The following is a 13,265-nucleotide window of genomic DNA, read 5'->3' as shown; positions in this document are numbered from 1 at the left end:
TTATGTAAATCAGGACACATGGGTTGCTAACCATCCTCACATCATGCAAACCAGCTGAATACCTGTGACTGACCTCTCATGATCACCATGGAAAAGAAGCCATGATAGCTTATTCTCCCTCCATCTTTGTGAACTGGTTACATCTATGCCATTTGCCTAATAACCCTTGTGGTGCATGAGTCGCCATCTCAACCAAGCCTAGCAAAGTGTGTGTGCGTGGGGGGAGGGACTTCTGGACCACCCCAGAACCCATGGCTTGTTTAGGGTTCCATGTGATTTAGAAGGCCCCGCCATACATCTTGCCAGGTTTGGGCAACATAGTAACCCACATGCCATGAAAGTAATTATATACAGTATCATGAATGAGGAGCCTGTCCATGGCTACTAGCCTTGCTGGCTGTGTGCTGCCTTCTTTGCCAGAGGTGGCATGCCTACACATACCAATCGCTGAAGAGCTGGGCAGGAGGGGGTCCTGCACCCATCCTGCTTGGGGGATCCTGTGGGCAGCTGGTTTGGCACCATGTGTAGAGTGCTGGAGTAGAGGGACCTTGGGCCTGATCCAGCGTGGCTTTCCTTAGTTCTTAGTTACATGGTGCAGTATGCCACCAATTTACATATGCCAACCTACATGGGTTGATCATGAGAACCTGGCTGCTCTCTGGTAATCCAGTCAACACAGCCAGCCAAATCTCACATAAATGACTGCTATTTATAGATGAGATATCAGTTACCAAGTTGCACCCTAGTCCTAAACATATTTATTGGAACTTCAAGGTTTTCTTGATTTAACTGGTAAATGAAAAACCTAAGACTGTAATTGCAGATTAATTGATAGGACTGGAAATGAAGGACACCTTGTTGTACAGATATGCTAGAACAGATGAAACACAACATAAAGTGGACTTTCCCTTCCTGTTTGAATCCTCCATAGCTAGCTGCCCCTTTTTATTTCAGAATGCTATGATTTAACCCGGACAACCAATAAGCACTGCAGGGAGCAAGGGTTGGACATGTTCATTGCTTTCAGTATGAATGCTTCTTTTATATTGCAGAGTTGGATCTTTTGCACGCTCCATATTTTGAACTACAAATCCCACAATCCCTGCCTATTGCCCCAGTGGCTACTGCTGATGACAGGTGTTGTCCAAACAGCTGTTATCTGTTATGTTCTACTGCATTCACACAATTTTAGTTTCCTCACTTCTGATGCCATTTTTGCTCTGGTGTGCTACCAAAGAAAGGCAATGTTGTATATTTCAGATGTTGCTAAAAAAACAAAGCATGGGAGGTGTACTTCTTAATAAGAAATGCTAGCATTCACTATTTAACTTCAGGCTTCACTGTACAAGTGTTCTCCCTTCAATAGCCGAAAAAAGAAAAAAAAGGTGTAGACCTAGAAGTTTACTAGCTTGCAAATGGATTTAAACAATTATAGAATCTTTACAGAGTTGACAGCTTTAATATTTAATCGGAAACACCAATTTCAGTGGGACTTCCTTCCAAGAAGAAACTTGTCCTGCCACAGTTTTGGTGAGCAGCCAAAGCTAAGAAAGAGACTGTTTGCTTATCGTATGAGAAGTGAACGTACTTCCATGGAAAACCAGTGCACCAGGCAATGCCATCATTTCTATATAACTGTAGCAAGCAACATAGGAATGGCCATTTTTAAAGAATGCTGATTAATAACACCAGTGAGGCCATGGTCTCCAGCTTTCTATCCCAGGTTTTCAGACCTGCCCTTGAACGCTTCCTTATTAGGGAAGAACTTGAAACTTGATAGCAAACGGAGGTAATTAAAACTTAATATTAGAGGAGGTTGTGAAACACTCGTTGTGTTAGGGCTGCGCCAACAAAAATGTTTACTTTGTAACAAGTTGGGTATAATTGTTTGAGTAATAACTTGGGAATGAGGAATTCTGTTCTCTACCTGGAGACAGAAGAACAGAGCCCATGACTGGAAGACAAAAGGAGAACGAAGAGGGGAGACTGGGAACTGGTGTTAAGCAATTGCGCTTGCCAAATGAACTCCTACATTGCTCAGCTGGAGCAAGGATAGGTGGGTGGCTCATGTTCCCAGAGGGTCTTTCAAAGAAGGTTGAGGATGGAAAGTAGTCAAATCAAAATTAAAATTAATGGAGATGAAGCCAATTCAACTCATGCAATGCAAAGTGAAGGAAGGGAAATGATGTCTGAATCAGAAGTCTTCCCTGGTTAGTTCATTTTAACTGAGATGGAACGGACCTGGGGGCAAAACAACATAATTCGTAAAATCATAGAGCTCAAGGGTCCTCAGAGGTCATCCAGACCAACCCGCTGAACACTGCAGAAAAGCCAGAGCTGGCGTGAAGGCCTCCAGCAAGTATACAGCCCCCCGGACAAGTGGCTTTTCTGTCAAACTGCTCTTACTTTTGAGAGGTTTCTCCTAAAGTTCAACTGAAATCTGCCCTGCTATGGCTTAAACTCGTTCAAGCTAATCCTGCCCCTCTGTGGCAGTACAGAGCGAATCTTTGCCCTCTTTTATGTGAAACCATTTCAGGATTATTGGGCCTCCCCCAGCCTTGTCTTCTTCAGGCAAAACATGCTCATTTCCTTCAACCTTTCCATACTCCTGACCTTCTTCATTTTCCTCCTTTGGAACCATCCAATATTTATATTTTTCTTGGAGTGTGGCACACAAAACTTGACAGGTGCTCCAGATAAGCTTGGATTGGTCCAGAATAAAATGGAACTGTTCCTTTGTTGACTTATAAAGTATTGATCTATTATTGCAGCTACATCATTGATTCAAGTTCAGCCTGTGATTCACTGCAAACACAGGAACCTTTTCATGTGTACGGCTTCTAAGCCTGATATCTCCCATTATTTACCTGTGACACAGAGAGAAAGACTAAATCCAAAATCATCTGTCCCTGTAAGGAAGGTACAAGAATTTCACTTCAACTCAAAAATAATGTGAACTTGCCCTGTTTCCAACTCCAAATCAAATGTGAATGCATTCATTCATTCATTCATTCTTGAGATAGCAAATATTTTTTAATGTGCATTTAACAAAAGATATGCATTTCTCTGCTTAGTCAGTGTGGGAAAGAACAAAATTGTCTTGTTTGAAAGAAACAAAAAAGACTGCAAATTAAAACAAGAGTGAGGCAAAGAGTGCTTAGAAGTGACATTTAGAGTCTTCCCAGTTCTGTGTCATTCAAAAATTTGATAATTTCTTCCACCCCTAAATTATTGATAAAAACATTGAAGAGTGCTAGCCCCAGAACAGAGCCTGAAGCAACATTACTTGGAACCCTGCTCCAGTTTATGAAGAACCACTTCTGTGAACTCTGAGGACTATTTCCCAACCAGCCCTGAATCCACTTAATGGTATCCTTGTTAAGCCTGGTTTTGACCACTTTGCAAACCAAAATATCACAGGGGAGTTCCTCAAATGCTTTGCTGAAAACAAGATAAACTACATCAGCGCATTTCCACAATCCACTACCTGATCAAAAGAAGAGATAAAATTAACCTGACAGGATTTATTCTTGAGAAATCCATATGGACAGATGCCTATGCATCACTGTAGTTTTATCAGGATGCAGCTTTATCATCCAGTCAGGCTGACCTGCCTATCTTTTCTCAGATACTCCTCTTCCCACTTTGGGGAGAGAGGGATTGCTTGTCTTCAGCCCTCTGGCTTTTCATTCATTTTCCATTCAAAGGCAGACACAGGTTCTCAGAGCAGATCAGCCCCATCCTTTAAAACCTTAACTTAGCTTCCGCAGCTTAGCTGCAGATGTGTTGAACTACAACTCCCATCATCCTATCTACCTATTATGGAAGGCTAATTCACCAGGCTTTCAGGATCTGAACTCATTGAAGGGCACTGGGTGCTTTTCTGACCAACCCTTTGAAGTCCAATAATAAACTTTCACCAATCACTATACTTTGTCAAAGTACCCTGCAGGTCCTGTATTGGAAGAAGCAGAGGAAAACCACGGCATTGTTGAGCAGTTCTTCCTTCTCATTTCACCATCATCATGAAGCCTACCATTTCCTTTCTCATGCTTCAAGCATCCCTGTAAAGTCTTTAAATCTGCAGAACTTCCAACAGTGGGATGCATTTAATAAAACAAATACCCTCCCCTGAAATATATGACTATGGGCTGTTGAAAATGCAATCAAAGAAGGCGGCGCTTAGAATTTCCCCTGCAGGTGAAGTTTCAAATAAAATTTAGCTCTCTGCTGCTGTGTGAGAGAAAGAAACTGCTTGCACATCTCAACATCTCTGGCAGGTTTGCCTTGGTGGCCAATAAACAACGGCCTACAGACATCAGTCTATAAGGGTGTGGTCTCAGATGCGTGTTTAGTTAGGAAAGATGCCTGCCCCCAGCATTGCCCCTGCTAGTCATGCTGCAAGTTGCAGGTCCTTCCTTCTAAACATGCATGGGGTTGTGACTTAATGCATCCTTCAAGCAGGACATGCAGGAGAGCACCCTGGTTGGATAAGCTAGCTGGATAAGCAGCGGTGTGAGCCGCTCGCTCCAGGGACACTGCGGGTGGTTTCCAGAAGTCCTCCAGGGGCACACATGATCAGGAAGCTGGCAGGTCCACAGGATGTCTTTTCTTTTCGCTCTGAGTAAAGAACACACCAGTGGGCTGGCCAGCACAGGCGGTCTCTCTGAAAGCCCAAGTTGCCCCGAAGGCTCGCACAGGAGGGGAATGTGCCACTCGCGCCGTCCCCGCTCCATGCAGCTGCAGCCTGGACCCGGCTGAAGGCAGTGAGAGCAGGAGGCAAGCACAGGCCACACATCCTGAGACTCTATTGTCTGGGCAAGCACTTGGTTGGAGAGGAGGAAAGAACGGGCAAGGAAACCATGGAGTGGCAGCAAGGCAGAAGGCAGGTCTTTCTAGGCACCAAAGAAAAGTGCCCTTCCATATATACATGTGAATGGACTGATTGCATTGATTGACCTTAATGAGATGAAGCTTCCAAATCAACTTTTAACAATGCCATCAGCCTGCTTTGTCCACATATGTTTACAAAAGGTGTGTGCAATGGCAGATTCTACTTGTGACCTTCCCATGTTTTCATGTCAAAAGAAACCTGGTAAGGAGAACAAGACTGAAGAACTACACAATGCCTTCTGACTGCTAGCATTGGAAGCTCTCTAGGCCAATCCCCCCTCCCACTACCTCCTTCTTTGTTGCACTACAAGTACCATCAGCCCCAGCCAGTATGAGCGCTGAGTTGGGATGACAGAAGGCATCCTTTGACCCATTTGGAACACACTAAACTGGGGAAGGTTGTTCTAAATTATCTGTTATTGCCTTCTGTTATACTTTGAAGGAGTTTGGGCATCACATATCTGCACTGATAGAAGATAATGGTACTTTCAAGTAATAGAGACTTTAAACATCTTATCAGGCATGTTCCATTCAACTCAATGTTTAAAGCTTCAGGGCATAATGATCTCTCTCTCCCACATTCCCTCCAAATGAGTTACACAACTGAAAGTGGCTTCTTGGGGATGCCATTCCAAACCCCACAAGCTTTCAGGGTTGCAACTGTATTGTTTCCTGAGATCCAGCCATGTGGCTTGGCCACTCAAAGACTGGCCAAGAAACTATTCTATCTGTGATCAGTTTATGTTTATGTTCCCCTGCAGTTGTCACTTTCAATACAAAGCAGGACCTATATGCCTTAAATCAGAGTTGGGCAAGATGCAGCCCAGAGCCACATGGAACACACACTCGCACAACCATACACACACCTTCATTTGCCACCAGGTTTCACTGGCAAACCACCACAGAAGGTTAAAAACAGTCAACTCTAACTTGGTTTACATCTAGGTCAGGGGTCGGCAACCTTTAACACTCAAAGAGCCATTTGGACCCGTTTTCCACACAAAAGAAAACACCGGGAGCCCTTTTGACATCTAAAATGAAGATAACACTGCATATATCGTTTCTTACCTTAATACTATGTATATCTTCATTATGATTTAGCTGCAGCTCTTGTTCAGTCACTAAAAACTGTTATTTTTAATCTTACATTATAAACTAGTAGGACTCCTTTCATATATTTTGAATAGGAGAACAGCTTCCTGAAGAGTCAAAGCCAGTGCTAAAGGGCTTCATGCATTAAACAGTAAACCCCATAAGTTCGTCAGCAGTAAAAGGAAATGAATCTACCCATGTATCATTAAAGGTTTGGTTTTCTTCAGAGACTTTTCTTTTCTCCATGGTTTATCCATGGTTGGCTACCCGGGGGAAGTTGCAGATATAGGTGTGTTGTAGTGACTGATTAGCAGATAAACAGTCAAGTGATGTGAATGGTGACAGGTTCCAAGTGCAGCTTTTATCATTCAGAGGAAGAAGATAACATTTGGACAGAGAATCTTTTCAGCAGGGTTTCATGTAACATGAGACCCTTCAGGAAGCTTGTTCCACTCTTTCCCTGCAATGTCACAATTTACTTAACCTGCTAGCACTGGCTGTGTTCCTGAGTGGATGCCTCATCATCACCTATTGGTATTTTGTAACTCGAAGCCTCGGTGGCAGATCGGCGGCTGTGCCGGCGCATGTTTTGAGCGAAGGAGCCATAGCAGAGGGATTCAAGAGCCATGTGTGGCTCTGGAGCCATGGGTTGCTGACCCCTGGTCTTTGCAAAGGTAAAGGTAAAGGTTTCCCCATGACATTAAAGTCCAGTCATGCCTGACTCTAGGGGGCGGTGCTCATCTCCGTTTCCTAGCTGAGCGAGTCAGTGTTTGTCCGCAGACAGTCTCCATGGTCATGTGGCCAGCATGACTAAACACTGAAGTGCACAGAACGCTGTTACCTTCCCACCAAAGTGGTACTTTTTTATCTACTTGCATTTGCATGCTTTCGAACTGCAAGGTTGGCAGGAGCTGGGATGGAGCAATGGGAACTCACCCCGTTGTGCAGACTCGAACCGGCAACCTTTCAATCAACCAGCACAGCAGCACAGCAGTTAACCATTGCACCTTCCATAACATTTTGTTAGCAAGCAATGGTTTTTCTGTGGCCATCTCCAAATTCAGCTGCACAGTGGCAGGAGCTAAATTTATAGCATTTTCTCTTGGTTCATTTTTGATAAGAATTTACCAAATTGAGCAAAGTTCTTCATATTTGGGAGGGGGAAACTTGAGATTTTAAAAATGCATGCAGAATAATGTGTAACTCACAGATTTGCCCATCTCCATCAGAGAGAGAGAGAGAACCTGTTCTTGAGAGTGCAGCTGACACATGCATGTTGATGGAGTCATGTACATACACTTTACAAGAGTCCTTTTGCAACTGCACTTCCTAGCATCAGCAATGATAGCGATAACTTGGAAGCAGCGTCCATCTTCCAAACATACCTAGGAACAACAGTGTATCTTAGATACAGATAAAACTTGTGCAAGCAAGCAATAAACTCAGATACCAAACTGAAAGCTGCTTGACTGGGTGACTGGTTCCCATGGTTCAACCACAAGCAGGAAGATGTTCATAGAGAGATGGGAAGGGGGGCTTAATATAAGAAGCATTCAGTCTGTACATGAGTATGTGTCTGCACGAAGCAGCTGTCTCTGAGTACTTAGGCTTCTGGATGTTTAACCATGCATGTTCTGAATTGCAGTTTACATTCTGATAACATTTGGGATTCATTATACACAAGGCTTTACATCCTGGACATATTTGTATTCTGAACCAGGAAACTGCAAAACTTTGACAACATAACCTGCAATGGACCAATCTGAGGGTGTGAAATAGTTCTAAGCCACAGGTGAATGGTGATGTTCTAGGAATTAAATCCACTTCAGAATGACTTCTTGCTGAAACAAACATAACCTTAAGAAAGTAAATCCAGAAGGCTGGAATCTGACCAAGAATAGCTATAGTTCAGTGACAGAACAAATATTTTGCATGTAAAAGTTCACCATTTCAATCCCTCCTACTTCCAGGCAGAGTTGGAAAGGCTCCCATCTGAAATCCTGGTAGGCCAGTCAGTATAGCCAGTCCCTCCCAACCCCATGAAATGCTTTAAACTCTAACTTCCTTGCCAGTGGTCAGGAATTCTGGACATTGGAGTCCAAAACATCAGGAAGGCACCAGGCTGGAGACTAACGTGAACAGTACTAAGATAAATAGGCCAATGGTCTGACTGGGTTGAGATGACACAGTAATCCGCACTCGTTGCCATTGAACCATGGATTGTTGTTGAAACATGAGCCATTGTGTTGTCTGAAGCCAATAAACTGTGGTAAATAGTCGATAGTTTACAACCCAACAGCATGCATTGATTCTTTTCACAGGCTGTTTGTGGTTAACAAAACATGATTTATTATCTCAGCTGGGTTCTAATAACATGATAACCCACAGTTCAACCACAACTGATGTTTAACCTCTGAGTGTGGGTTGCAATGGTATCTGAACCCAGTCAATATACAGTTTTTCCTATGTTAGAAACTTTCTCTACTTCACTCTTTATTTTCCCTTTGAATAAGTCCTTACAGGTTGTAAACTGAGGGAAATAGCAGCCGATAGGAAGCAGCCAGGCGGGGAACCTGTCTTCGAACAGCACCTTTGGACATTTTCTTCTTGGTTTTGCCCAGACTGGGCTTGAAAGCTACTTGAGTGCTGTAATGCAACAAAGATATGGTACATGGTTGCAGTGTGCCAGACGTTCACAGCAAAATCCAACAAAAAATAAATCAACAACGTGAGAAGCAAGAAGTTCCATATCAGTGTTTGCAATGCAGCCAGTCATCTTTATAGGCCTGTATCAAAAAACCTTGGGGAGTTTCGTTTTAAGTTGCGTAAAGACTATCAGGAAGTTATGGCTATGCGGCTAATGCTGAGTCTGGTCAGTCGAGTTTACTATGAGCAATGCTTAAAATATTAAATGTTAACCTTTCCCTGAGATATACCTGTTTCTCGGCTGGCCTGTCCCAGCATATTCTTTTGAGGTGGGGAATTCTGTGCATTAGGTAGAAACATAAATTGCTCAAGAAACTAAAAGAGTGAAATACTGGAAACACAGAGATGGGCGATTTATGAGGATCATCTAATCTGACCCCATACTTCAAAGGGCTAACACAGAACTTTGGTATAAGCTGCCAGAGAGCTCAGAAGAACTCTCATTGACTGCAACTCTAAGTGAATTATGTTTGCCCACCATTGGCTCTCCTCTCAAGGTGACCCTACATGAAATATATTTGTGCTTGTCCAAATAGCTGATCATCTAAATTTTTTCCAAGAAGCTGCACTATATCTGAAAATGTACTTGCCTCTTGAAGGATAAGTGATTGGTATTTTAAATATGACTGAAATGACAGAGGTCGATGATCTACTGTCATAGCTAAGATGGCCTGATACATCAGACAGGCTGCTGCATCTTTGTGTAGAAGAAGGTTCAGCTTGCCAGGTGGTGATGAGAAGTGTAGCTTTCCCCTTCTGAAATCCCATTATCTACACAGTGTTGGTGGATATAGGATCCCTGTCATCCATATATACATTAAAAGCATCCTAACTTTCCTTGGAAAAGCTGTAGTTATTGGGAAGTTATTGGGAAAAGTCATCCCATGGGGAATATTCTGAGGTTTTTTTCGCCATTTAAAAAGAAATCTTTTATAATGTTCCAGGTTGCCATTTTCAAAATAGCTTATGACTTGCTGAACTCAGTAGATATGAAGCAACTGCTTAAATTCTTCTGGGTGGAAGATTACATAAGTCATGTATATCTGTGGCTTCCACAAATCAAACCCTTCAGCATTGTCACCAAGCTCAGTACGAAAGCTCTTAGAGTTAGCTATTGGGAAGCAATTTTGAAAATAGAGTTTCAATTCATGTAGTTCTATGCCCCATTTTTTTCCATGCCCCAGTTTTCAATGTGATAGGGGTGTCACGTTAGTGCAGAGATGAACAACTAGTAGACCTCTACGTGTTTTAGCTTACTTAAGGACTGAGTATGGGTTAAATGTGGGTTGTCACTGAATCATGAGTTGTTGTTGAACTGCTGATTATTGTGTATCTGAACCCAGGTGTGCTAGCTAGCAAGCCACAGCGAGTTAAACACAAGCAACTACAAAAAGAACCCATGAACTGTGGGTTGTTCACCATGGTGTGTTTTCTCCATTGGGTACAGACAACACCATAAACAATGTTACTGCAGACAAGCTATGGTTCAACAGCAACACACACTCAACTCATACTCATCCTTTGAGTGTGGGTTATCATGTCCAGACATGATAATGTCTGAATCCAGTAACTATCTGATAAACTATTATCCCAGAGGATGCTAGGAGAAATGCAAATTTATTTGCACTCAGCAACATGTGGCAGCTTGATTGTCTGTAACTGAATACTTGCAGTGACACATTTTTGATCTCTGTTGCCTTTAGCACAACCAGTTTCTCTGCAATTCCATAATGTTCTAACAAATGCCAACAAATCCATGCTTAAAATATTGTATTAAAAGTATTTTAACATTGGAACACAAATGAGGAGTGCCAATAATAAAGGGTGAGTGAATATGCATAATTAATATGCTGAGTTCACTGTACTTGGAAAATAAGAGGACCAACTAGACCAGTCTTTTCCCAAAGGGATTAAAATTAAGAGAGAGACTAAATTTCAGCTGGGAAGGCATGAAGTGAGCCTTGAGGAATGAGACCGTTTGCCTTCGGCTGCATGACACCATTGGAAATGAAAATATGTTTCATAATAATACCCATCCCATTAGATTGTTTTGATCACTTAATGAACCACAATTGCATCCTTCTTGCTTTCATTTTGCAATTTTAGTCATAGTCTTTTTGGATGCAGCAAGCTAGTTTTTATTGCTTCTGACATGCTTGGTTAGCTTGTTCACAAGACTGGGCAGCAGGTGACGTCTTTCTGACAAAGTTTGTTTGTTTGTTTGTCTATTAAAGTTATATTCAACAGTTTTTCCTTTCAAGAAACTCAAAGTGGCTTAAATAATTCTCAGTTCTCCTCCTCTCAATTTTATCCTGCTTGGGCTGAGAGTTGCCTCCTCCTCCTCATCATCATCATCAGGATGCTGGCCCACCAAGCCCAGGCTTTGCCAGGACTGACCAGCAGTGGCTCCCTGGACTTCTTTCCTAGCCCTACCTGGAAATGCCATGGATTGAACTGGGAACTTCTGCAAGGAAAAAGAGCATTGATCTGTAGTTGTAAACTGTAGTTAATTGCATGCTGAAGTAGCAGTCAAGTCATTTCTGCTTCTTTCCTTCCAGTAAACATAGCATCAAAATGAATCAACTAGAAATTGAGAATGATGCATATGAAAAGCTGATCTTTATGGGAGTATTTAGAGAAATCAGGAGGTGACTAGAGCAGTGGCAGCAGATGGTAGATCGGGATCATCTAATGGATCTCTGAATGATTCCCAACAGGTTGTTACAGATTCTGCCTCTCAACTTTTTTCTTCCAAATGAAGATATAGACAAAAAGCCTGGGGAAAACCAGGACTGAATATTTACATGAAAGAACTGTGAGCTTGGTTCTGGTACTGGCAACCAATTCCTAGGCCAAGATACACTCAGAGGCATCTTGTTCCTTGGTTCTCACTGTGTGTTTGCCCTTTCTCTATTCCCTGCATGGAAATAAATGGCCACTAGTATTGTTTGGTAAAAGCAGAGCCTTCATGTGGCCTTTAGCTGCTATGGCCAGTAAGAGGCTGAGCAGAAATGATGAGAGAAGTCTCTTACCATCTCACACTCCTCACAAACTTTCTGGGTATCTTCTGAGTTGAAGATTCTTCTTATATGTACGTGCTGTCATGCCAGTTGCTTCCTTTTTGCTGAGGACAAAAAAGTGCAAGCATCCATCAGATGAACAATTTTTATTAAAAGTTTTCTGCTATGTTCAGGAGTGTAGAGTCTTACCTTAATTAGAGGGTAGTGGCAGCAAAATATGTTTCAGGATTTAAAATAGGAAACATGCTGCTTTAACAATCTGGCTTGTAGCATGCATTTATTTATTTCATACATGCCTATATTTCTGAAATGAGCCGAAATAGGTTTTTTCCTACTCTTTTAAGTGAGAAGTGGGGGAACATTTTAAGAAGACCAAGGAGAGACACATGCATGTACAGTCATTTGGTTTCCCCCCCCCCTTAACTTCAACTTTTAATTTCCTATCTTTTATGGGACTTCCTGTACACTCTTGCCAGGGCTTTAGAACATAAGAACAGCCCTGCTGGATCAGATCAGGGGTTCATCTAGGCCAGCATTCTCTTCATACACCAAATCCTGAGTAAACATAGGGCAGCATCTGATCCTGCCACTGAGCTTCCGCGGTTTCTTTGGCACCAGCAGGGGCAAGCTGTTGCACTATCAGAACTTTGCAGTTCTAACAGTCATCTTGGCTATAGCCATCTTGGTGACCAGTCATCTTAAGAGTAATCTGATCATTTTGAGTGAAGAACTGGCCAGTGAAGCATCCTTCTATGAGCTCCGCTGAGCTTTCCCCTTCCAGCATTTCCTCTTGCTACCAGTTGCTGGTAAAACTGCAGAATCCCCCCTGCCACAACAGTGACTCCGGCTGGCACATGGGCACACAGACTCATCGGAGGGCATGACTAGCTTTCAAAATATGAAAGGGTAAGACCATTAAGTACCCAGACATGACTCCTGATTAAATAGAGATGTCTAGTTTGGTTCCACTTTGAAGTAATTATTATGGGTGTCCTAGCTGAGAATGAACAGTTAGCATCTGAATGACACATCCACACAATTATGAGAATAAGAATATAAATTTCTAAAAGGGCCAAATCAGAAATGAAATCTAGATGCCAATGCTCTTCAGGCTTTGTAGTAGTAGCTTAGTGCAGTGCTAGACTGAAATATTTCTACGTACATCCTAGACTGAAGACATTTCATTTCTTATCAGCTCTTAATTTAGTGGATAAGAATGAAAGTCAATATTTACTTATTTCCCCAAGAGAAGCACATGTTTGTATGGGTTTAGGGGAGGCGGATGACGCTATTGTGTCTGCAAACTTGGCTTCAGGAAAGATCCACAATTCCAGCAGAATGCCTGCATCTATTAGGGAAAAGATGCTATTATACCCACAGCTGTAGCCCAGACAACCTTACATTCACAGCTGAAGCCCAACTTGCTCTGCATATCAGCCATCAGAGAGCCTCATTCTGTAGATCAAAGGGGCGGGCATGAAGCAGATCTCAACCTATGGGCTGACCTCAGCATGATCTGCAGATTGTCAATTATATTTCTATTCCCAATTGTTT

Source organism: Varanus komodoensis, unplaced genomic scaffold, assembly GCF_004798865.1.
Source record: "Varanus komodoensis strain SLA01 unplaced genomic scaffold, ASM479886v1 scaffold32, whole genome shotgun sequence".
NCBI lineage: Eukaryota > Metazoa > Chordata > Lepidosauria > Squamata > Varanidae > Varanus > Varanus komodoensis.
The sequence above is the reverse complement of the archived record's forward strand: the minus strand, read 5'-3'. Positions refer to the sequence as shown.